The sequence below is a fragment of the Neoarius graeffei genome, chromosome 23 (genome assembly GCF_027579695.1).
Source record: "Neoarius graeffei isolate fNeoGra1 chromosome 23, fNeoGra1.pri, whole genome shotgun sequence".
Taxonomy (NCBI): domain Eukaryota; kingdom Metazoa; phylum Chordata; class Actinopteri; order Siluriformes; family Ariidae; genus Neoarius; species Neoarius graeffei.
Genome location: NC_083591.1, coordinates 57,526,435 through 57,553,448, shown reverse-complemented (window position 1 = coordinate 57,553,448; position 27,014 = coordinate 57,526,435). Strand labels below are relative to the sequence as shown.

Below are 27,014 nucleotides of genomic sequence, written 5' to 3'. Positions count from 1 at the left end.
AACCCGCATGTCTTTGGACTGTGGGGGAAACCGGAGCACCCGGAGGACACGGACACGGGGAGAACATGCAAACTCCACACAGAAAGGCCCTCGCTGGCCGCTGGGTTCAAACCTAGAACCTTCTTGCTGTGAGGCAACCATGCTAACCACTACACTACCATGCCACCCACAAATTCTTGGTCAATTCCTCGCTGTTTTGGATTCTTTCTGGTAAACAGGTCGGTATTCCTAGGGTGGATATCGCTTCTATATACAGTGCCTTGCAAAAGTATTCATACCCCTTGAACTTTTTCACATTTTTCCACCTTACAACCACGAACTTAAGTTTTTTATTGAGATTTTATGTTATAGACCAACACAGAGTAGCACATAATTGTGAAGTGAAACGAAAATGATAAATGGTCTTCAAAATTTTAAACAAATAAAAATCTGAAAAATGTGGTGTGCATTAGTATTCAGCCCCCCTGCGTCAATACTTTGTAGAGCCACCTTTTGCTGCAATTACAGCTGCAAGTCTTTTGTGGTATGTCTCTACCAGCTTTGCACATCTAGACACTGAAATTTTTGCCCATTCTTCTTTGCAAAATAGCTCAAGCTCAGCCAGATTGGATGGAGAGCGTCTGTGAACAGCAATTTTCAAGTCTTGCCACAGATGCTCAATGGGATTTAGGTCTGGACTTTGACTAGGCCATTCTAACACATGAATATTCTTTGATCTAAACCATTCCATTGTAGCTCTGGCTGTGTGTTTAGGGTCATTGTCTTGCTGGAAGGTGAATCTCCTTCCCAGTCTCAAGTCTTTTGCAGCCTCCAACAGGTTTTCTTCCAGGATTGCCCTGTATTTAGCTCCATCCATCTTCCCATCAACTCTGACCAGCTTCCCTGTCCCTGCTGAAGAAAAGCATCCCCATAGCATGATGCTGCCACCACCATGTTTCACAGTGGGGATGGTGTGTGCAGGGTGATGAGCAGTGTTAGTTTTCCGCCACACATAGCACTTTGCATTTAGGCCAAAAAGTTCAACTTTGGTCTCATCTGACCAAAGCACCTTCTTCTACATGTTTGCTGTGTCCCCTACATGGCTTCTTATGCCTGTCTTTCAACAATGGCTTTCTTCTTGCCACTCTTCCAAAAAGGCCAGATTTGTGGAGTGTACGACGTATAGTTGTCCTGTGCACAGATTCTCCCACCTGAGCTGTGGATTTCTGCAGCTCCTCCAGAGTGATCATGGGCCTCTTGGCTGCTTCTCTGACCAGTGCTCTCCTTGCTCGCTCTGTCAGTTTAGGTGGACGGCCATGTCTTGGTAGGTTTGCAGTTGTGCCATACTTTTTCCATTTTTGAATGATGGATTGAACAGTGCTTCTTGAGATGTTCAGAGCTTGGGATATTTTTTATAACCTAACCCTGCTTTAAACTTCTCCAGAACTTTATCCCTGACCTGTCTGGTGAGTTCTTTGGTCTTCATGATGCTGTTTGTTCTTCAGTGTTCTCTAACAAACCACTGAGGCCTTCACAGAACAAGTGTATTTATGCTGAGAGTAAATTACACACAGTAGGACTCTATTAACTAATTAAATGACTTCTGAAGGCAATTGATTGCACTGGATTGTATTTAGAGGTATCAGAGGACAGGGGGCTGAATACTAATGCACACCACATTTTTCAGATTTTTATTTGTTTAAAATTTTGAAGACCATTTATCATTTTCGTTTCACTTCACAATTATGTGCTACTCTGTGTTGGTCTATCACATGAAATCTCAATAAAAAACTTTTAAGTTTGTGGTTGTAAGGTGGAAAAATGTGAAAAAGTTCAAGGGGTATGAATACTTTTGCAAGGCACTGTATAGCTTGTATATAGTGTATATAGCTTGCAACATTTAGCTCATTTCTTCTGGACTAGACGGAGCCGGGGTGAGCTACGCCATCATCGACGGTCTCGTTTTCCTGTAACAGCAAGGGTTTTATTTGCCAACAAGTACATTTTTCTATTAATTAAAGGACAACACTCCACACTTTTTTTTTATCATTTTAGTTAACATGTGGAACTGGAATATTCATTTAGTTGTCACTTTGTTGTTTTGAGCCATCTGTGAACTTTGCCTTTTATAGAGTTTTGTAGGCGGGGCTAGATGTAAACAGACCCAAGTACGAAGAAAATCAGCCAAAGTTTTGTTAACAAAGAGTTTTTGTTTAGTTTTGCAAAAAAAAAACCATGCAACTTTACTAAACGATTGATAAATAGTTAGGAGTTGTCTTAGTTAATTGGCTAAATCTGGGGGGCGTGTTGTTTGATTTTTTCCGCTACGAAATGTTTGTTTAACACTGAGGATGAAACTCTCCAGAGGGAAAATCTAATTAGTGGTTGATCTGGCAGCAGCAGTGATGCCACGGAGGTCACAGAGACACATGGGAATTTTTACATGGGTGATGTACAGGCGTGTGTGTGTGTGATTTAGTGAGTCACATCATCTCCAAAAGTTTCAGCTTCAATTATTTTAATGAAGTCTGATTTGGTGACAAATGAGGAGAAAATGCAATTTGTTTGATTGAGTGTAAAACGTCTTGATGAGATCGGGAGGAATTTTCAAGTATCGTGTTTCTGGGATTCAAATAAAAATGCTGCATTTCGTTATAATTACAATTATAATTGGATCACTGATATATGAAGGAGTTAATAAGTCTGGTTTGTGGGTGATATATTTATATTTAATCAGAGTGAAACAGACATACGGGCCGCTTGACGAACTCCATTACTGCCACAGCGTCAAAAAAACAGAAGCGAGAGGAGCGATGCTTTTACCAGGCTTTAATATAATTTCAACCTAAGTGCATCTTGCACCCCTTTCCAGAACATTAAATCAATATTTTCTACTTTTGGGCTCTTTTGGGATTCATCAGAGTGCCACATAATCATGTTTCCTTGATATCAAAAAATTGTTCAATTAAAAAAACCTGTCTCTTCAGCGGAACTGAAAGGGATGGTGTGTCATTGACAGGGGCAATTAGTGCTCTCAGAGATGAGTGTTCAGGCAGCAGACATGTCTCCTACTCCAAACATCGCTTCATTTTTTTCTGGCTCATGAACAAACAGACAGCGGTGGCTGACTCAGATAATGAAGGCCCTGGCAAAGTTCCTGCTCGAGTTGAGGACAAACTGCAGATGATTTATTGTTTTCCACTCACAAACGAGGCGAGACATTATACTCACCCATTAAAAAAAAAAATCTGAAATTGAAGTCGACACCTGTTGCAGTAGAATGAATTTGGGATAGTAACGAAAGAGGGAAGTTACAGGAATTTCCACATGTCTTTATAGCAGCAATAAAACAAACTGCTGGAAATGGGGTCACAAATCAGTGCTATAAAATCAACACCACTCAGAGATTATTACGTCAAATGATCCCTTTAACAATATTTTCACACAAGCAGGTGACAACTTTTAGTAGTTTGTTGTGGGCGTGGCCTGTCCTGTTATACATACAGCTATATATCCAGACAGGTCCATACGTATTTCAACAGAGACATGATTTTTGTAATTTTAGCCTCTGTACACGATCACCACTGTCAACCATCGGATTTAATTCAAGGCATTTAATAAAAATGTCACATTAAACCTTTAGAAATTACAGCCATTTTTTTTACATTGTTCCTCCATTTTTACAGTAATTGGGCAATTAACTGATAAGCAGTTTCATGGCCAATTATGGCCCGTTTCCTCGTTATTTCATAACGAATTAAGGAGATAAAAGGGTGCTGAATCCAGGTGTTGAATTGTATTTGGCAGCTGTTCATAAAGTCCAAAGAGGTGCCAGTGAAGGAGGCTGAAAACAAAATAGACCTATTGGGGAGTGAGAGCGAGAGCAAGAGAGAGAGAGCGAGAGAGAGAGAGCAGAAAATGTAGGCGTGGACAAATCAACACTCTGGAACATTCTTAAAAAGAAGCCGAGCTCATCAACACCAAAAGTCATGGAAGACCATGAAAAACAACTAAAGTGGATGATCGAAGAATTCTATGTTGTAGAAAATGCTCTTATTAACTCCTTATTAACTGAGCGTGAGGTCTTTACAGGAAAATATCAGACCTCAGTCTGATATTTTCCCATGAAGACTGATCAAGCGAGGTTAATAAGGAGTTTATTATCTGGCTTTTTTTTATTTCTAAGATTAAAATAGGGGGCGGCACGGTGGTGTAGTGGTTAGCACTGTCGCCTCACAGCAAGAAGGTTCGGGTTCGAGCCCCGTGGCCGGCGAGGGCCTTTCTGTGCGGAGTTTGCATGTTCTCCGCGTGTCCGCGTGGGTTTCCTCCGGGTGCTCCGGTTTCCCCCACAGTCCAAAGACATGCAGGATAGGTTAACTGGTGACTCTAAATTGAGCGTAGGTGTGAATGTGAGTGTGAATGGTTGTCTGTGTCTATGTGTCAGCCCTGTGATGACCTGGCGACTTGTCCAGGGTGTACCCCGCCTTTCGCCCGTAGTCAGCTGGGATAGGCTCCAGCTCGCCTGCGACCCTGTAGAACAGGATAAAGCGGCTACAGATAATGAGATGAGATTAAAATAGATGGTCATTATAATGAGGTGTGATGCTGCTTTCGGTCACGTCATATTTGTAACGTAGTTGAGTCACACATGCAGAATAAACAGCTAGCGGTTTCAAAACTGAATTTCTGTTCGCGGTTAGCGGTTTCTGAAATCTCTTCGTTGCTCATTTCTCGAATAAACCAGCGACTCTTGTTTCTCTTTTGTGTTTCGGCCATTTTTGAGTTCCAATTAATTTTTTTTGTCGTTTTGTTTTTGTTTGTTTTTTGCAACACTGAAAGCTGGCACCTTGGAATGAAAGTCCTTAATCGCTCACAGGCATTAGGGGAAAATTCTGCCCAACCAGGAACCAATCAGAGAGCACGATTTTAACAGAAGTAGCTCCTGCCATATAATAAAGTAAAATAATCAATGCCAGGGAGGTGTGATGGTTTGGTCCTGTTATGAAGCAAGGGTTAAATCCCACTGCAGCAGCGTCAGCAGGAAGTCGAATGGCATTGTGGGTGATGTAAGAAACAGTTAACTAAAGTGAAAATAGATCAACATGTCGAACAATGTCTCGGGATTTTTTTAATGCTAATTAACTCTCTGCAGCTTTTATGCAAATGAGAAGTGGCATGATGTTGCCTACTAAGAGAAGTGAGATCAGTGGTTGTGGTTTGTTTCTCTTTTCCTCGACTGTGAAACACTGATGGCGTTTACACTGTTCTACAGTACTGTGCAAAAGTCTTTGGCACCCTATTCGTTTTATTTTATTTTATAGTACAAATATTTGTATAAATGTTTATTTTATGGCTTTTGCATTATTGAGTCAGTCTTTTGCACAGAAGAGGAGAGTGGGGAGATTTGGGACAGTTTATATTCCCATAAATTAATCTCAAAAAAACAATCAGGTTTTAGATGACATCAGAAGTTTGATGCTGTCCCTGAGAGTAACCGACTTCCTTTGGAGCCGAAGTTGGACCCTGCAGTCAGGTTTAATATTCAGTTCAATATTTTATCAACCGGGGCGGCATGGTGGCGTAGTGGTTAGCGCTGTCGCCTCACAGCAAGAAGGTCCTGGGTTCGAGCCCCGTGGCCGGCGAGGGCCTTTCTGTGTGGAGTTTGCATGTTCTCCCCGTATCCACGTGGGTTTCCTCCGGGTGCTCCGGTTTCCCCCACAGTCCAAAGACATGCAGGTTAGGTTAACTGGTGACTCTAAATTGAGCGTAGGTGTGAATGTGGGTGTGAATGGTTGTCTGTGTCTATGTGTCAGCCCTGTGATGACCTGGCGACTTGTCCAGGGTGTACCCCGCCTTTCGCCTGTAGTCAGCTGGGATAGGATCCAGCTCGCCTGCAACCCTGTAGAAGGATAAAGCGGCTACAGATAATGAGATGAGATGAGATTTTATCAACCAAAACTTAAAAGTATTTTCCCCTTCACTTCCACCTCCATTCTATAGTGTAATACACACTGGTGAATTGGGGATTTGTTCAGAATTAAAGTATGTAGCCTAAAGTGACTAGACATTTTATTATTCATTAAACTTACATTCAAGGGAACAAACGTTTAAGAATTTTTTTTCAAAACATCCAGATGGGGAGAGTTGGGACAGTTCATCATGTTACAGGTTTTTTCTTGTGGTTCACAAATATAAAATTGTGGGGGGGAAAGTTTGTTAAAAATCTGGGCGTGTCTCTGCATGTGGATGAAGCTGATTTCATTCCTTCTTGAGAATGGAACTGTTTTATCGAATCAGATTTTGGGTAAACAGTCATTTTTCTATCGCTGTACCAGCATTGTGTGTTCATACAGTTCATATGGGACAAGTTTTGATAATAATTAGAAATTAAACATGTCGGATTAAGTTAGGCCCCGGTCACACCGCCCGAACTTTGCTGGAGCGTTCCTGGAGCGGTGAAAAAAATTCATCACCGCTCGTAACCGTTCACCACCGTTTAACAAAAGTTGGCCCCCGTTAAAGCAATGCCGTATACGCTCGGCCACCGCTGATGTTTCTCGAGGGGCCCTCCTACCGCTCCGAAAGTTTTGAGCTGCACAAAATATTGCGAGCGGTGAGGAGGGGGCAATTTTCCGCCCCGGCAAAGTTCACCCCCGCTCCACCAACGCCCAGTCAAAGTTTGGCACCGCTAGACGCAAGTTCGTGGACGCTTGGGTCCGCTAGGCCGACGCAGAAATCTTGAACGCTGGACCACCGCTGCTTCGCCAGCGTTGCCCGGGCGGCGATTAAACGTTGCACAAATTTCGGTGGAGCAGTTGTAAGCGTTTTACTAGCAGACACGGGGTTGCTGGAACGGTGTCGGGCGTTGAAGCAGCTATCCATGGCGGCGATGAACTTTGGTTTGGCGTTGGTATAGAGGTGTCGGAGTGGGACCAGAATTTGGCTATAAATACGGGGAGAAATGGACCAGGAGCTCATTTGGAATCGAGCTGCCGTTGAGTTCAGACCTCATCTATATCAAATTTGCTCAAAGTTACAGTAAAACTGTATCACCATGGATGCTGAGAGACTTGCTATGATTGGTGCACTAGTCCAGCAGCAGAATCAGAACCTCCTCAGATTGCAACAAGCTGTTGACAGAAGGAGAAGAGAGAGAAGAAGGAGAGACAGAGTTGTGTGGGTCAGACAGTGGATACTGAGAAGGCCTGAACATGGACTGTATGACAAGCTGATGGTGGAGCTTCTATCAAAAATCTATCAGAACTTGTATCAAAACGATCCGTTCGGCTCCGTAGTCACAAGTGGTATGCCGCTAAACCAACTTTATACCCCCGCCGAGCCAAAGCCCGCATGCGCAGAACGCCGCTATACCAACGCTCGCTACCGCTAAACCAACGCTAAAGCAACACCGGCTTCAGCGGCGCACCGCTAAGCCAACGCCCGTGTTTTCGATTTTTTTCCCATTTTGTGCGCGGTGACGAGCGTTGTCGAAATTTGGCCCCCCCTCCCTACTGTTCAAAGAACGCTCCAGCAAAGTTCGGGCGGTGTGACCGGGGCCTTAGGTATTTTATTTTTGTTCCAAGTCTCCCAACATAATGTCCCATGTCTCCCCGCAAAAAATAATGAGAGAAAAAGTGAAGTCTGAAGGCCAGTGGATATGACGAGCTGAGAAACTAATGCTGTGGTAAGAGGGTACAGTAAATACTCTCTAATGCAGTATGAATGTGACACAACGTGCAAAGGATTTCACACAAGCTACAAAAACTGAGAACTTGTCCCAGGTCTCCCCACTCTCCCCTACTGCACTGTGGTACATCAAACCCTTTAAGCCTCGTGAAATAATTAACCACAAAGTTTTATATTTTATACAAAAGCATTTCCATCCAGACGTCAGCAGGTAGATGTCAGATTTGTAGAAGTGAATCGAAGGTGTAAAATCAATGCTGGTGTGAACGCAGAATTGATTAACTACATTTGATTGATAATCACAGCCCACAAACGGTACATATGTAATAGAGTTGCTTGTTGTTGTTTTGCTGTTGTTTGAATTTATAATGTAACGATCTCTGGGCTTGCTGGGTTTTTCTGTTTTGTGTTGGCTCCTCCCACATGCTCACCTGAGGCCTGTCTCACCTGGTTCAGACTCTGTATAAGATCAGTTTGGAAGATACCAGAGGGAGAGAGAGATAGAGGAAGGGAAGGGAGGGCACAGGTGACAAACCAAAAAGGACAGCTGTCACCTGTTCTCTCTCTCTCTCTCTCTCTCTCTCTCTCTCTGGTATCTTCCAAACTGATCTTATTTCGAGTCTGAACCAGGTAAGACAGGCCTCAGGTGAGCGTGTGGAAGGAGCCAAGACAAAACAGGAAAACCCAACGAGCCCAGAGATCGTTACAATAACCTGCTCGTCAAACTTCTGACAAAAGAAAAAAAAATCTTCGCAGGTTAGAAAAGTATACTCAATATAAATATCAATAAAATAAAGATTTCTATCTATTTAATCCACCATATTTTCCTTGTGAAAGTATTCTTCTTGTTTACGACTTCTGTTCTCATTTCATATCTGTATCAGGTGACCTCATTCCTCCAGCAGCTCCTCCATTTGCTCTCACAGCTGGATTTTCATGCACATGTGGATGGCATGAAGAAGACAAAAAGCTAATATTTGCACTGTGCTACATGTCACCATGACAGGGATAAGAAATCCTTTTTTTAATGAATTGAATGAGTCAGGGTACCAACAGGAAAGATTTTAATCTTTAATGAGACGATGATGAAGCCCTTGGGGTGACTGTTCACTACACTGATTTCTCCTGGGAACCATTTTATCTTGAGTCTGTTTTCTGTTGTTGGCTGGTCGTTAGTGATCTTTACATGTTAACAGAAAACGACTTGAATGCTGAGGTGATAAATTGTCAGATTTATCCTCCCTGAGCTGCTTCTCCACCATGAATTTCACCATCTCTCACTCTCTGGGAACTGATTTGATGGCTTTTCACAGAGGCTTAATCAACCCCAGCCTTGGGTCTTTCCACATTCCTGGTGATGCAATTTGTCAAAATGGTGTTTGTGGTGCAACAAATCAAACGCGACACAGGCTTCAACCTTCCTCCACTGATCTTTTATAAGCACAAAGCAAACATAAGTACTGTACTGTGGAAGCACGGTGCGGATTGAACAGCCTTGCGTGATCTCCTATAAGCCGCTGCAGCCGTTTGCTTTGCACAGTGTTGTATTATTGGGTTTTGGTTGAGGATGCTAATCTCTGTAGGCTACCTGTTCATTAGTAGAGCATGTGCGAGAGTAAAAAATAGACGTTAAAATCTTTTGTTTTGCATACCTGAAGCTATACAGCTTTTCGTTTGTTAGACATGTTTATCCAATAAGAATACAGTTCAAGAATATAGATGACATGACATCATGAGGTCTTCCTCTGTGAATTCACAAAGGTCTTTTTTTTTGAGTTGTAAATTGAAGGACGTTGGTTGGTCTTGCTCATTACAAGTCCTAGAAAGTTTTCATTAGATGGAGTGATCATCATTGATTCCAACATTACACTTCGCTTGCCTGAGAGGCATAATTAATTCAGCCCCAAGTGAGAACAAAGACATTTAAAAAGGCAAGGAAACGATTTCTCTGTCGTCGTTTTAATAGAACGTCTGGAGTGACGTGTCATTTGTCAGCGAGTCAGCACTTTCAACTGAATCTTTTTACTAAACGTTGAAAGCTGACTCTCACTTATACAGTAAGGTCCAAAAGTCTGAGACTAAAATTTAAAACACAACTTTTTTCCCTTGAATATTTGATATTTTGAAGTGGTTAGCACTATCGCCTCACAGCAAGAAGGTTCTGGGTTTGAATCTCACAGCCGGCGGGGGTCTTTCTGTGTGGAGTTTGCATGTTGTCCCCATGTCTGTGTGGGTTTCCCCCGGGTGCTCCGTTTCCTCCGACAGTTCAGAGACATGCAGATGATGTAAAATACCCAGCTACTGGGGTTGGACAAGCCAGTGTATACTTAGTTCCAAACCCAAGTCTGGATAGATTGGGGAGGGTTGCTTCAGGAAGGGCATCCAGTCTAAAACCCATACCAAATCAAATGTGTGGATCATGATGATTCGCTGTGGCGACCCCTAACGGGAGCAACTGGAAGTAGAAGAAGAAGATTCAATATTTTTAATATTTACTATTTTAGGTTACAGTTTAAATATAAGGAAATTTGTGATCTTATTCATTTGAAAAGGTGGAAAAATCAATTCAGTTATGTTTCGTGATTCTTTTGTGCGGCGATTCATGTATCACCACACTGACTCCAAAACTGACCTTTTAATTTTATTTTTTATTAATTTGTGCTAGCAGCACTGGTGCAAATTGTTACTCTCAATCAGGATCTTTCTACTTTATTATTATTATTATTATTATTATTATTATTATCCTAATGTTTTTAGGATGCTATTTCTCCCTCAGTTTTCAACCAATCATCACCAAATTTCATATGAAGAATACCTCTGGGCTGAATTACGTTGCTATGACTTTTGGTGCTGATCCAGATCACTGAACTGGAATGATCCATGAAAAATGGCCTTTTTTTCAATCACTTATAACTCTGTCAGTTTTTATGATTTTTTCAATCACATTTTTTATTTTGTTCAGGGTGGCAGGGTGCAACTTGTCCTCACTAAGTGTCATTCTCTATCTCTTACCACTCCAGCTCTATAGGGTATAGTCACACCCACCCACGTTGGCTGACTCTTACACATGCTCTGGTGTGAGTCATTGGTGGCACACACGTGTGACTTAGTTTGCAGCGTGCGCCACTAATAACTCACACCAGCACTGGATTAAGGCACAATCAGCGCACCTATATAAGGACTCTGAGGCTACGTTTACATTAGACCGTATCTGTCTCGTTTTCTTCGCGGATGCACTGTCCGTTTACATTAAACCGCCTGGAAACACCGGGAAACAGGAATCCGCCAGCGTCCACGTATTCAATCCAGATCGTGTCAGCTCCGGTGCTGTGTAAACATTGAGAATATGCGGATACGCTGTGCTGAGCTCTAGCTGGCGTCTCACTGGACAACGTCACTGTGACATCCACCTTCCTGATTCGCTGGCGTTGGTCATGTGAAGCGACTGCTGAAAAACGGCGCGGACTTCCGCCTTGTATCACCTTTCATTAAAGAGTATAAAAGTATGAAAATACTGCAAATACTGATGCAAATACTGCCCATTGTGTAGTTATGATTGTCTTTAGGCTTGCCATCCTTCCACTTGCAAGTGGTAAGTGATATGCGCTGGGATCTCACACACAGCGGCTCAGTCCCGAATCACAGCTTGTTCACTTCACTCGCGCGCTCTGTGAGCTGCGCAAGGCCGGAGTGCGCACCCTCCAGAGGGCACTCGCTGTTCAGGGCGGAGTGATTTGGCGCGCAGGATGCCTGCGGAGCCGAGGGTATCCGTGTATTGGTATTGCTGTGTGCACGCAAATCGTGTATTGGTGTTGCTGTGTGCACACTAATCGTTTTAAAAACGTTAATCTGATGATCCGCTGATACGGTCTAATGTAAACATGGGCTGAATGCACACTCATCTTGTGAAGTATTGAGTTGTTTAGACACATTACCGAGCTGCTCGTTGTTTTGATTTCCTGGTTTCCTAGTTCCAGTTCCTAGTCCTTTGATTCTGCCTTTGTCTGCACCTACGATATTCTGTTTGTGCCTCGCCCGACCTACTGCTTGTTACCGTTTCTGATTTACGCCTGCCGATTTGGACTGTTTGCCTGATCTTCTTCTCATCTCATTATTTCTAGCCGCTTTATCCTGTTCTACAGGGTCACAGGCAAGCTGGAGCCTATCCCAGCTGACTACGGGCGAAAGGCGGGGTTCACCCTGGACAAGTCGCCAGGTCATCACAGGGCTGACACATAGACACAGACAACCATTCACACTCACATTCACACCTACGCTCAATTTAGAGTCACCAGTTAACCTAACCTGCATGTCTTTGGACTGTGGGGGAAACCGGAGCACCCGGAGGAAACCCACGCGGACACGGGGAGAACATGCAAACTCCACACAGAAAGGCCCTTGCCGGCCACAGGGCTTGAACCCGGACCTTCTTGCTGTGAGGCGACAGCACTAACCACTACACCACCGTGCCGCCTGGTTCAAGGTTTTAAAAATTTAAAACAAAAATCAGAAAAAAATTGTAATATTGAATCAAGATATTTATAGAATTGCGATACAAACCCAATCGATATTGAATAATATTATATAAAGCAGTCTCTGGTGATTCTCCTCCCTGTTGTTAACTCCTTTACTATACCAGATTTTAGATTTTACTTCAGATCTTCCTTATTCCTCTTATACCATAACAAATTATTTACAGCAATTAATCAGAGAACAGCACGTCATAATTTTTTAGTGGTTTAGTTACATTTAAAGTTGTTGAACTTCCATGAAACATCACTTACATTATAGCAGCGATAAACGGTCCTTCTCTCATCATACTTTCTTTTTTCTCTTTCTTGAAGAGATAAGACAAAATAAGACAAAAAAAACTGCAGCTTGTTGCATGTTGAAAAACTTAGTCCCAGCTTCACCTCTGTCTGTTATGAAGTGCTGACACTGGAGACTCCTTCCAGAAACATTACAAAAACATCTCCTTACTCGTAACCATATTGGCAATTTTTAAGATGCGTTTATGAGTAGCATTCACTGTTATTACAGAAACAATTACATATCAGAATGAACGCATGAGTATAAACCTGTGATTTGCAGCTGCACTCCTGTCTGAGCTGCAGAGAACGTGATCTATACTGTATATCTGAGTTCCATCTCTATACTGAGTTCTCCACCTGATACCTGAAGGCCACTGGTTTGAGAACATGCTTTAGTCAAGACACCTGAAACATCTTTGGAGGCTGAAAGAAGAAGGTTGTCGTCTTTGTGGCATTGTTACGATGCAATCTTTGAAGACAGGATGAACATCTGCACCACTCAGGAAACAAATAACTTTTGTTCAGTGTTTAATTTTGGAATAATTGTATGCACGAGCACTGCTGTCAAAAAACAAACAAACAACAACAAAAAACCCAATCCCTCCAAAGCTCCAGGCTTTATCGTGCCTTCTTATTTACTGAAAATGATTTTAATTGATCTCATATGACCCTGACTGGAAAGCCGAGGCTTGATTTCATTCCAGACTCGAGTGTTCCTCGTGCCTACTCGTCTCTCTACAGCACAACCTCACATCCGTCCTTGATTTATTGATTAGTTTTAAGCGATAGCCCTCTAGTGCACATTTATATACAATCAGATATACAGCTCTCTGACATTTATTGGAGTTGGTCATTGAGTGAGTCAGTAAATATAGTCCGTCCCCCCCCACACACACAGGAAATCACAGATGCCATGCAGAAACATTTATCAAGCATGCACTGTGAGTAAACTGCATGAGGGACGTCAGAATGATGCAAAAAAAATGGAGAATCTTAGAAATAAATCCATTTTGTAATTTTTTTTTCCTGGACTCCCAACACACACATTGAAACATCTCCATGTATGCAACATCTATTGACGCAACACAGTTTCATGCAAACATACGGATGGATTTCCGTAACCGTCAGCATCTCTGTTAATCAGTCCTACTTCATGACATCATCACAGTCAGACGAGAAAGCAGAAGGTGATGGATGGAGGCCTTGAACACGGCAAAAAACAGACATCTTACCAAGTGAAAATATCTCGTTTATCGTCAAATTTATCAAGTGTTTCCGAGTATAAGATTGCGATATTTCTAAATACAAGATTATTAACCTATTTTGAGCCATTTGTTTTACTCTTTTTAAAATTCTATTGGCAAATAATTTTTAATTTTGCTTCTTTCTGGAAATAAATGCTAAAATTGGGTGAGGAAATAGGTTTAATAATCTTATTTGGTTTATGGCAATCTTATAATCAGAAACGGAAGATAAATTTGACTAGATTTAAGATATTTTCACTTCCAACAATTCAAGGCCATATAATTATACTGTACACTCACTGGCCACTTTATTAGGAATACCCCTACGTCCACCTGCTGTTTTGTTTGATGGAGTTCTCTAATCAGCCGATCCCTTGATGCATAAAATCCGGCAGATACAAATCAAGAGCTTCACTTAATGTTCATGATGTTCAGAATGGGAAAAATCGTGATCTCACGGTGAAGTGTGACTTTCTTTCACTGTGGTATGGGTGTTGGTTTGAGCCAGATGGAGCATGAAGGTTTGAGTATTTCAGAAATTGCTGATCTCCTTCCTGGGGTTTTCACACACAACAGTCTCTTGGGTGGCACGGTGGTGTAGTGGTTAGCATGGTTGCTTCACAACAAGAAGGTTCTGGGTTCGAACCCAGCGGCTGGCAAGGTCCTTTCTGTGTGGAGTTTGCATGTTCTCCCTGTGTCTGCATGGGTTTCCTCTGGGTGCTCTGGTTTCCCCCACAGTCCAAAGACATGCAGGCTAGGTTAATATGGGACGGCCTTGGGCGAGGCACTGAACTCCCAACTGCTCCCTGGGTGCTGTTAGCATGGCTGCCCACTGCTCTGGGTATGTGTGTGTGCTCATTGCTCATGTGTGTGTGCATGTGTGTGTTCACTGCTTCAGATGGGTTAAATGCAGAGAGGAAATTTCACAAGTGTGTGATGAATAAAGTTGTGCTTTCTTTTCTTTCTAGAGTTTACACAGAATGGTGCAAAAAACAAAAAAAACTGAGTGAGTGAGTGAGTGAGTGAGTGAGTGACAGTTCTGTGGGTGGAAACAAACGCCTTGTTGATAAGAGAGGGTCAGAGATAAGAAAATGGACAGATTTGAGGTGGTTCGAGCTCTTTTTGCCAGGAAGGATATTGTAACTCATATCACTCTTTACAACCGTGGTGAGCAGAAAAGCATCTCAGCATGCAACAGCAGAAAGAAGAACACATTGGGTTCCACTCCTGCAGCCAAGAACAGGGATCTTAGAATCGATGACAAGTTCCTATTAAAGTGGCCAGGTAGTGTAAACATATATAGACACAGTATGGACTGTTTTGGCCAGGATTATTTTTCTGTTAATAAAAAAGCATTAATAACCAAATCACATCATCAAATATTCAAATATTTTTAGCAGCACTTATCAAGCTGAAGTACAAAAGATACTTTCACAGCAGCTGAGTCGTTTCAGCAGTATTTTTGGTGTAATATAACGTGACTCAGTTTTGTGTAAAAACCCCTTTTAATTAAAAAAAAGTTAGTTTTGAGCAATGACACAATGTTGGGAAGTTTTTCTTCCACATCTGTGCATTAAACAGTAAATGTGAATTAATTACAGGTAGGAAACGAACCAAAGTTGCGAGTGGGGAACTGGGTAAACGTCAGACCATGTGCTCTGTGGGATTGGTCCAAGGAGTTGTTTGAGCCAATTGGATTTTTTTCTTTACTGTGACTAATCCAAAAGATTATTTGTCATTATACCTAATTTGCATAGAATTGAGCAAACCTACATTTGGATGTGGGTGTGAGAAAGGCGTGGTCTTTGTAACAGTTAATTTACTTGTTAGTTACAGAGGCCTCACCTCCTTTCTCTAGGATGAAGACACAGAGGCCGCGCCTCCTCCTCCTCTTCCTCCCTTACAAAAAAGAAGTTTATTCAAGTGTGCTTCTATTATACTTCTTTTAAACTAAAAATAAGAGTGTATGCTTTCAGTTTACTTTTTATTTAGTTATCAGAGATATACTTAATAAAGGTATAAATAAGTATACTTGGCTTATACTGAAAAGTCTAAGTATATTAAGCTTATACTTAAACTTTTGATCAAGATATACTTATCAAAAGTGTAATAAAGTATTAAAACATTTGTGCCTTATGTTTAAGTGTACTTGCCCTGTAGTTGTGCTTATCCTTTTGATAGTAGCCTATAAAATACTTCTTTTTCACACATATTGGCTTCTTTGTGATATACAGCAGCATGTTTTAACAAAACACTTAACCCTTTGATGCAAAACATATGCACACCCCTTCTAAAGCACAACATGGGTCAAAAATGACCCGCATTCATTTTCCAGGTTATTTCATGCTGACTGAGTTTTTCTTTGCTCTATCTTTTGAAATCAATTTACAACCCCGATGCCAAAAAAGTTGGGACAAAGTCCAAATTGTAAATAAAAACGGAATGCAATAATTTACAAATCTCAAAAACTGATATTGTATTCACAGTAGAACATAGACAACATATCAAATGTCGAAAGTGAGACATTTTGAAATTTCATGCCAAATATTGGCTCATTTGAAATTTCATGACAGCAACACATCTCAAAAAAGTTGGGACAGGGGCAATAAGAGGCTGGAAAAGTTAAAGGTACAAAAAAGGAACAGCTGGAGGACCAAATTGCAACTCATTAGGTCAATTGGCAATAGGTCATTAACATGACTGGGTATAAAAAGAGCATCTTGGAGTGGCAGCGGCTCTCAGAAGTAAAGATGGGAAGAGGATCACCAATCCCCCTAATTCTGCGCCGACAAATAGTGGAGCAATATCAGAAAGGAGTTCGACAGTGTAAAATTGCAAAGAGTTTGAACATATCATCATCTACAGTGCATAATATCATCAAAAGATTCAGAGAATCTGGAAGAATCTCTGTGCGTAAGGGTCAAGGCCGGAAAACCATACTGGGTGCCCGTGATCTTCGGGCCCTTAGACGGCACTGCATCACATACAGGCATGCTTCTGTATTGGAAATCACAAAATGGGCTCAGGAATATTTCCAGAGAACATTATCTGTGAACACAATTCACCGTGCCATCCGCCGTTGCCAGCTAAAACTCTATAGTTCAAAGAAGAAGCCGTATCTAAACATGATCCAGAAGCGCAGACGTCTTCTCTGGACCAAGGCTCATTTAAAATGGACTGTGGCAAAGTGGAAAACTGTTCTGTGGTCAGACGAATCAAAATTTGAAGTTCTTTATGGAAATCAGGGACGCCGTGTCATTCGGACTAAAGAGGAGAAGGACGACCCAAGTTGTTATCGGCGCTCAGTTCAGAAGCCTGCATCTCTGATGGTATGGGGTTGCATTAGTGCGTGTGGCATGGGCAGCTTAAACATCTGGAAAGACACCATCAATGCTGAAAGGTATATCCAGGTTCTAGAGCAACATATGCTCCCATCCAGACGACGTCTCTTTCAGGGAAGACCTTGCATTTTCCAACATGACAATGCCAAACCACATACTGCATCAATTACAGCATCATGGCTGCGTAGAAGAAGGGTCCGGGTACTGAACTGGCCAGCCTGCAGTCCAGATCTTTCACCCATAGAAAACATTTGGTGCATCATCAAACAGAAGATACGACAAAAAAGACCTAAGACAGTTGAGCAACTAGAATCCTACATTAGACAAGAATGGGTTAACATTCCTATCCCTAAACTTGAGCAACTTGTCTCCTCAGTCCCCAGACGTTTACAGACTGTTGTAAAGAGAAAAGGGGATGTCTCACAGTGGTAAACATGGCCTTGTCCCAACTTTTTTGAGATGTGTTGTTGTCATGAAATTTAAAATCACCTAATTTTTCTCTTTAAATGATACATTTTCTCAGTTTAAACATTTGATATGTCATCTATGTTCTATTCTGAATAAAATATGGAATTTTGAAACTTCCACATCATTGCATTCCGTTTTTATTTACAATTTGTACTTTGTCCCAACTTTTTTGGAATCGGGGTTGTATTTTATGATTGAATATTCCAAGTATTCTTTAAATATCTTGTGTTTAATTACCACAAATCATTAATTTCATTTTTTCTTTCCTACTTTATGAACAAAAATACTTTTAATTTTACTACACATGGGTCATCCAAGTGTGATTTAAAATTAAATGTCTTAATACTATAATAATAATTTGTTTCAAGTAATTACTTTAGCAGTGAATGGGGCCAGTTATTTATTTATTAACTATGTCGTTAGCTAAGCCAACTACAATAAAATTAGCTAACTAAAGTAGAATATGTCAACAGCTCGGTAGCTAATAGTAATTACTTGTAACTTTCTGACAAGTAATCGACTCACTCTCAAGGGAACCTAAACATAATCAATTTTTTTCTAAGGTAATGTTAGAACAATTGAAAAACATTCCTTCCATGTATGAGATGGGCAAAGGGCGCTGTGCTGAGCTGTGAAATGTCTGACACAAGCACAATTCACAGTTCCCACCAAACGCTGGAGTAAATGCATGTGGGTCAGTTCTGACCCATGTGTGTAAACTTGTAGAATTACAAAAGCTGTGCTTGTTCATAACTTAAGAAAGGAAAAATAAAAATGATGATTTGTGCTCAACAAAAACAAGATATTTACTGCATATTTGGAAAAGTAAATGAGAAAATGAATTTATTTCAAAAGTATATCATAGAAACACTCAGCCATACATGAAATAACCTGGAAAATGAATGCAGGTCGTTTTTGACCCATGTTGTGCATTAGAAGGGTAGCGATACAAAAAGGGTTTTTATTCAAACATAAGAAAGGAAAAAATAAAATAAGGATGTATGATGATCAAAAACAAGTTAATTGAGGAATGCCTTGAATACTGAATGATGGAATTAATTTATTGCAAAGATATAGAAGATAAAAACTCACCTGGGTCACTTTTGACCCATGTTTTGCATCAAAGGGTTAAGTTGTCTACTGGTAGTGTGCATGAGGTAAGGGTTAGAGCTAGAAAACTAATAGTATACCTAGAAGGGTAATTGCAGTAAACTTCAAAACTAAAAAGTGGACTAGATGTATAACCAGTAACTAATAGTATATTTCCAATATGCTTTAAAGTATACTTTTATAAACTAAAAAGTGGACTAGAAGTGTGTAACAAGTAAACCAATAGTATATTTCCAAAATGCTACAAAGTATACTTTAGTAAACTAAAAAGTGGACTAGAAGTATAAAACAAGTAAACTCATAGTATATTTCCAGTATACTATGAAGTATGTTTTTGTAAACTAAAGAGTGGACTACAAGTATAGAACTAGTAAACAGTACAAGTTTACTTGTGGTATACTTGCAGTACAAAATAAAAAATACTAGTTGTATACTCAGAGTTTACTTCTCTTAGACTTAAAGTATACTTTTTATAAACTAAAAGTGGGTCAATTTAGTCACAAGAAGTATTCGATTAGTTTACTTACAAGTATACTGTAAGTACATTGATATCAGTATACTTGGTACACAAAAGTATACTTAAGGGAAAATACTTTAACTTTACGTAAGTATACTTAATAAAATGAACTTGAAGTATACTTCTTTTTGATAAGGGCTCTGATGGGACTGAAAGTTAGACAGGCTACACCTCCTTCACTGTCACTAACAAACAGACATTTGATGAGATTTCTAAATAATGAACGTTAATAAAAATAATTAAAAAAAAGAGCTGAATGTGGGAGCAGATTTTAGCAACACAGAGATACAGAGACACTAAAGTTCCTTCAGTCACCATCACAGAACCATTTTCACCTGGAATCTCTCTCTCTCTCTCTCTCTCTCTCTCTCTCTCTTTTTATTTTATTTTTTTGTCTGTTCTGTTTGCTGAAAACTCATTTGTCCCTGTGGTAAAATGATGAAACAACCAGCCAGAACTAACAGAGCTCGAGCTCTAAGTGGAAAAGACGAATGATAGTGAAGAAAAATGATGGAAGAAAACAGCAGTGTGAACATTTTACATCAATTATAAGGATGTAGTGTTAAAGTAACCTTTCTTCCATAAAGGTCATGACTTTCTAGAGAACGGATTCTTCGTTTGAGCTTTCCTTCGTTTGACGCGAAGTATTACTTTTCAACTTATAACTTTCTGATAGTTGCTGTGTGGCTCGAATGTCTGAAATAAAAAATAAAGCATTATCTTAAAGGTATGGAAGCGTGTTGCTGCCACACACACCCCAAAAAAATCTGTATTATGTAATACTGTGAAAAATTTGTTATAACAATATATTTTCATGTTATTTTGTGGATCGTTTCATCTTATAATGTGATAATTTGGTTTCACGTTATAACGTCATCATTTATATTGCTAAAATGTGAAACTTTTCATGTTTGACTGTGATAACTTTAAACTCATCTATGGTTTGAGTGAAGTGTATGGAGAATAAACTGGGTCATACAGCTCATTTACATGATTTAATCAAGTTCTATTTCATGCTTTGAGTTGAGACATGGCGAGATTCTGCTGTTACTGAACACAGTGGATGACTTCGCAAAAAGTATGTGCACTCTAAGAAGGATTTTAAAGTGCATGGGGCTGTACAGAAGGAAGAATGAGTACATTATTGTAGCTTTAGGGGTACAATGGCTTGTCACTGGATCAGTACCATCTAAGGTGCTTATTTGTACCCTTTATATACCACTTGGGAACATATATGTACGTTTTTGGTCCTAAAAAGGTACACATATGGCCCTTTTCCACTACCCTTTTTCAGCTCACTTCAGCTCGCTTCAGCTCACTTCAGCCCGACACGGCTCGCGTTTCGACTACCTCAGAACAGCACGACTCAGCTCGCTTCAGCCCTGCTTAGCACCCAAAACTCGCACGGTTTTGGAGTGGGGCTGAAGCGAGCCAAACCGAGCTGAGTGAGGCTGGGGGAGTGAGCAGACACTCCCCTGTGCACTGATTGGTGAGGAGGAGTGTCCTCACATGCCCACACACGCCCTGCAAGCACGCTGGGATCTGTAAACACCGCAAACTCGGAAGAAGAAGAATTATGAATTACGAGAATTTCTGAAGCCTTATGCGCCTCGCCTCATCTATACGCTCTTGCCAGTATCTGTTGGCGTTGTCGGTGACAACAAGCCACAGCACCAAGACCAGCAACACTAACGACTCCATGTTTATTGTTTACTATCTGGGTCGTGAGACTACCGCTTAAAAGATCACTGATGTCACTGTTTGCGCCGCTTAACGACATCACGTGACGTCCACCCACTTTCGCTAACGCCACCCAATGTGTCCACCCACTTCCAGCCAGCACGGTTCAGCGCGGTTGTAGTCGAAATGCAACTCCAATAGCCCCACTCAGCTCGACTCAGCCCAACTCAGCCCAACTCAGCACGGCACGGCTCAGCCTGACTCAGCCCAACTCAGCCCAACTCAGCACGGCACGGCTCAGCCCAACTCAGCCCCGTTTGTAGTGGAAAAGCGGCAATAGTTACCTTGAGGTCTAATAATGAGCCATAGGGAGTACATTAGTGTAGATTGTACCTTGTGGGACAGAAATGGGCTCCTACTGTACCCCTTTTTCTGACAGTGTGGTATGTGTGCATTTTAAATTTTGTACTAGAGCTACAAAAAGCTAACTCAGAACTTCCAGTTTCGCCTCATCCTCCGACAGCATTGTGAAGTTGTTCAGTGTTGCAGTCAGGTTTTTGTCGCTGTAACAGAGGCGTGCATTTACGATAACATCGCAGTCAACTTGTATAACACTGTATGCGTTGTTTGAATCAAACAAGAAGATCTGACAACTATATCACTCACTTCTATTCTCATTTTAGGTTAAAATATTTCACATGCTCTGTTTAATTCATGTTACAATCACGGGATGTTCTCGTTGCTAATTCGCCGACTGACACATTCTTGTTTTTTAGGCAGAATCAAGAAAATTTCCTGGTGTTCTTGATTGAGTATTGGGACTTAGAGGGCTGATGACACGAACATGACTCTATGCAATTTCTTAAATAAACTATACAACATGGCAAACATGTTAGATTTCTGTTATAATTACGTGAAAAGAAGCTGTTGTTACGCGAATATCCAACTTTTAATTGCACAGAGCAAGAAAACTGGGTCCGTGGCTCGCTGCCATGTTGTGACGTCAGCAGAAGAACACGTTGCGGTTCACTGGCTGTTCTACTCTGGTTCTACTCAATGGAAATGGCGCATGAAAATGCCAGTGAACTCTCTAGTGCTAGCTCTTCCTCTTCTGGGAGTCTAGAATTGTGTTGATCTCTTTCGAATAGAATCTATGATAGCCTACCCTCTTTACTAGGCGGCAGTTACATGAAAGCCGCAAGCTTTCACAAGCAAATACATGACTGATATCACGCCGACTTTATGATTACATTTATGATTATCATGTAGAATCTATAGCTCTACGTACCTTTATCTTATGTCGTTTCACAACACATGTTCTGACAGGAGGACTGTCTTTGGATCCGGCATAGCTACTAGTAGACCCCCTCCGGAATACTGGCAGTGTTGCCAGATTGGGAGGTTTCCCGCCCAGTTGGGCAGTTTCAAATGCATTTTGTTGGGTTTTGAACATATTTTGGGCTGGAAAACTTCAGCAGTATCTGGCAACAGATACTGCTGAAGTTTTCCAGCCCAAAATATGTTCAAAACCCACCAAAATGCACTTGAAACCGCCCAACTGGGCGGGAAACCTCCCAATCTGGCAACACTGTGTAGGCACTGCTGATGGTAGTAACACACGTTTGTGCTGAACTGAACACCCAAGAGATTCTTTTAAGCTGGGAAGGGTGTCAAAACAATCCAAATCGAAGTGTTCAGAGCACAGGACGGATGTTGGTGAGGGCTCCCACTTGTCACGAGTGCGCCTGACTTGCTTCACCCACTTCGCATGCAGCTCGGGATCTCTGGGAAACTTGAATAAACTTACCCCATCCTTGTGGGTTTTGGAGCAAAAGCCGGCAACACAACGCGAAGGCATAATAACTATATATATATATATATATATATATATATATATATATATATATATATATAATGTATAATAATGTATAATAAAAATACTAATAAAGATAAACTGAACATCTGTCGCATCAACAACAAACTGGTAAGTTAGGAGGAAGGTTCTTTCGCTGACGTCATATAGCTCCTCCTCCTCTTTCGTCTCCTGGGTGCTGCAGCCCCGTCAAATTTGTCCAAATAGCCGCGTTTTTTATCATAACTTGTAAAATAGGCGCCTTCGTGAATTAATATATGGATCATCGCGAATTACTTTTTATGTTATAAAACATCGCCAAAGATGTCAAAAACGTGTCATCAGCACTTTAAAGACACAAAAACACATTTTAAGAAACCCCTACACTCTGCTGTCACTAATCACCAGCCTCAGACTCAGGTAGGGGGTGTGACGTAAGAAAAGAGGACATTTTATTTATTTTTTTCCTGATTACTGTATTAGGTGATCATATTTTAGCCCTCCATTAGTATCACGCTCCATTTCCGTTTAGTTTTTGTCCTGTTTTTGAAGGAAAAAAACCCCCAAATGCTTACAAATGACCCAAAATGTGCTATTTATTTGAATATCCATAAAAATCGAACACAATTCCAGGATCTTATTTGTTATTCCGGGTTGCATTGAGAAAGCAGTGATGTTAATAATGTGTTCCCGGTGTGATGGATCATTATTCAATGTAATAAATGAAGCAAACATCGACAGAGGGCTTCATTAACGTGGTGTGTCCGCAGCGTCCGGCCCATTTACCGCTGCCTTCCCGTCAAATACATGAAAACAACAGATTGTTCAATCATTAGCTTGAGCCGGAGTGATTTCCATCATTACGCAACTCTGTGTTTCAGCAGGATTCCTGTCACTGATAAATCAGGAGGAGAGCATTGTGTGATGAAATAATATCCTTTAGAGAAATTTAAAAATAAATAAATAAATAAAGCATTGCTGGAAAATCAGGATGACGTTTTAAAGCATTTTCACAGAGCGGGTAACTGAATCTCAAGCAGTGATGTTAATAATGTGTTCCCAGTCATTCTTAGAGAATGAGAAAATGCCGACTGAATGGAGAAAGAGTGCGCTAGTACCAATATACAAGAATAAGGGAGATGTACAGAGCTGCAATAATTACAGAGGAATAAAATTGATGAGCCACACCATGAAGCTATGGGAAAGGGTATTGGAGGCGAGATTGAGAAGAGAGGTAGCAATCTGTGAACAGCAGTACGGGTTTATGCCAAGGAAGAGCACGTCGGATGCAATTTTTGCTTTAAGAATGTTAATGGAGACGTACAGGGAAGGCCAGAGAAAGCTACATTGTGTGTTTGTAGACCTGGAGAAGGCATACGATAGAGTGCCGAGAGATGAGTTATGGTATTGTATGAGAAAGAGTGGAGTGAATGAGAAGTATATTAGAGCGGTGCAAGACATGTATGAGAACAGTGAAACAGCAGTGAGGTGTGCAGCTGGAATGACTGAATGGTTCAAGGTGAAGGTGGGACTTCATCTTCTTGCATTCTCTCTTTCTTTCTTGGGCGGCACGGTGGTGTAGTGGTTAGCACTGTCGCCTCACAGCAAGAAGGTTCCAGGTTCGAACCCAGTGTCCGGCGAGGGCCTTCCTGTGTGGAGTTTGCATGTTCTCCCCGTGTCTGCGTGGGTTTCCTCCGGGTGCTCCGGTTTCCCCCACAGTCCAAAGACATGCAGTTAGGTTGGCGTGGGGCGGCCTTGGGCTGAGGTGCCCTTGAGTGAGGTACCGAACCCCTGACTGCTCCCCGGGTGCTCTGGTGTTGCTGCCCATTGCTCTGGGTGTGTGTGTGTGTGTTCACTGCTTCAGATGGGTTAAATGCAGAGGATGAATTTCACTGTGCTTGAAGTGTGCATGTGACAAAAAAGGTTTCTTCTTCTTTCTTTCTTCATTTCTCTTTCTTTCTTGCCCTCTTTCTGACTTTCTTCATTTTTCTTTCTTTTCTTGCATTCCCTCTTTCTTCATTTCTCTTTCTTTCTTTCTTTCTTTCTTTCTTTCTTTCTTTCTTTCTTTCTTTCTTTCTTTCTTTTCTTGCATTCCCTCTTCCTTCCTTCCTTCCTTCCTTCCTTCCTTCCTTCCTTCCTTCCTTCCTTCTTTCTTTCTTTCTTTCTTTCTTTCTTTCTTTCTTTCCCTTTTTGCTTTTTTAAAATCTTTGCTTCTTTATAATCTTTTCTGAATTGTTTTGATTAAACTTTTCAGGTTTTAGTTTTGCTTTTCCCTGCTAAAGTGCTTCTAGTTTGATATTATCACAGGACAGAGCCAACTGGTCGTCTTCAGTCTCCAGCAGAAGAAAGGAAACAGTAAATCAGACGCTGATCTGTAACTCAATAATAAATCAAATGAAGAAGCTAAATCCAATGATCCTGAAATAAAGTTTCCACGGAGCGTAACAGCTCGTCGAAAACACATTTACTCTCAGTAAAGGAGAGACAGATGACAGAGGGGAGGGATATAAATGGACATGTGGTGTTTATAGATCTGAAGGCCCCGCCCTCTTCTCTCTCCCGTGTCATGGCCGTGACTGATGGCTTCTCCGTCCACACCGCTGAAGCTTAATGATGCGACACTGAAACATTCCTGGAAATTCTCTCCTCCTCTGTCTACGCAAACTGAGCCGTGATTACGCAGTGTGCAGCGCACCAGTGACTGCACTACTGTCTCGAAATAATAAAAAACACTCGACACTGCTCACATTAGAGCTCCTGAAGCTTTAATTATAATATAAAAATATCATGACTTTACTATGAGGAACAAAAGAGTCCTACATCCATGTGAGTCAGTGAGTGAGGGAGTCAATGAATCAGTGAATGAGTGAGTGAGTGATTGAGTGAGTGAGTGAGAGAGAGAGTGAGTGAGTCAGTGAATGAGTGAGTCAATGAATCAGTGAATGAGTGAGTGAGTCAATGAGTCAATGAATCAGTGAATAAGTGAGTCAGTCAGTGAGTGAGTCAATGAGTCAGTGAATGAATGACTGTGTCAGTGAGACAGTGAGTGTGTCAGTGAGTGAGTCAATGAATCAGTTAATGATTGAGTGAATGAGTCAGTGAGTGAATGAGTGAGTCAGTGTGAGTGAGTGAATGAGTGAGTCAGTGAGTGTGTGAGTGAGTGAGTCAGTAAGTGAGTGAATGAGTGAGTCAGTGTGAGTGAGTGAGTGAGTGAGTCAGTAAGTGAGTGAATGAGTGAGTGAGTCAGTGTGTGAGTCAGTGAGTGTGTGAGTCAGTGAGTGAGTGAGTGAGTGAATGAGTCTGTGAGTGAATGAGTGATTCAGTGCGAGTGAGTGAATGAGTGAGTCAGTGAGTGTGTGAGTGAGTGAGTCAGTAAGTAAGTGAATGATTCAGTGAGTGAGTGAATGAGTGAGTGTGTGAGTGAGTGAATGTGTGTGAGTGAGTCAGTGAGTGAGTCAGTGAGTGTGTGAGTGAGTGAATGAATGAGTGAGTGAGTCAGTGAGTGAGTGAATGAGTGAGTGAGTCAGTGTGTGTGTGTGAGTGAGTCAGTGAGTGAGTCAGTCAATGAATCAGTGAATGAGTGAGTGTGTGAGTGAGTCAGTCAGTGAGTGAGTGTGTGTGAGTGAGTGAGCGAGTGAGTGAGTGAGTGTGTGAGTGAGTGAGTGAATCAGTGAGTGTGAGTGAGTGAGTGTGAGTGAGGTAATGAGTGTGTGTGAGTGAGTGTGTGAGTGAGTCAGTGAGTGTGAGTGAGTGAGTGACTGAGTGAGTGAGTGTGTCAGTGAGTGAGTGAGTGTGTGTGTGTGAGTGAGTGAGTGAGTGAGTGAGTGTGTGTGTGTGTGTGTGAGAGTCAGTCAGTGTGTGAGTGAGTCAGTGAGTGAGTCAGTGAGTCAGTGTGTGAGTGAGTCAGTGAGTGAGTGAGTGAGTGTGTGTGTGTGTGTGTGTGTGTGTGTGTGTGTGTGTGAGTGAGTCAGTGAGTGTGTGTGAGTCAGTGAGTGTGTGTGTGTGTGTGAGTGAGTGAGTCAATGAATCAGTGAATGAGTGAGTGAGTCAATGAATCAGTGAATGAGTGAGTGTGTGAGTGAGTCAGTGAGTGAGTCAGTGAGTGTAAGTGAATGAGTGAGCGAGTGAGTGAATGAGTGAGTGAGTTAATGAGCGTGAGTGAGTGAGTGAGTGAGTGTGTGAGTCAGTGAGTGTGTGTGAGTGAGTGAGTGTGTGTGTGTGTGTGTGTGTGTGTGTGTGAGTGAGTGTCAGTGAGTGAGTGTCAGTGAGTGAGTGAGTGTGTGTGAGTCAGTGAGTCAGTATGTGAGTGAGTCAGTGTGTGAGTGA

At 41.5% G+C, this 27,014-nt stretch overlaps 1 protein-coding gene across 1 annotated transcript in view; it reads right to left on the bottom strand.

Annotated features, from left to right (window-relative positions):
• ptger4c (prostaglandin E receptor 4 (subtype EP4) c) overlaps positions 1 to 27,014 on the bottom strand; it is a 66,196-nt gene that overhangs the window by 27,807 nt on the left and 11,375 nt on the right.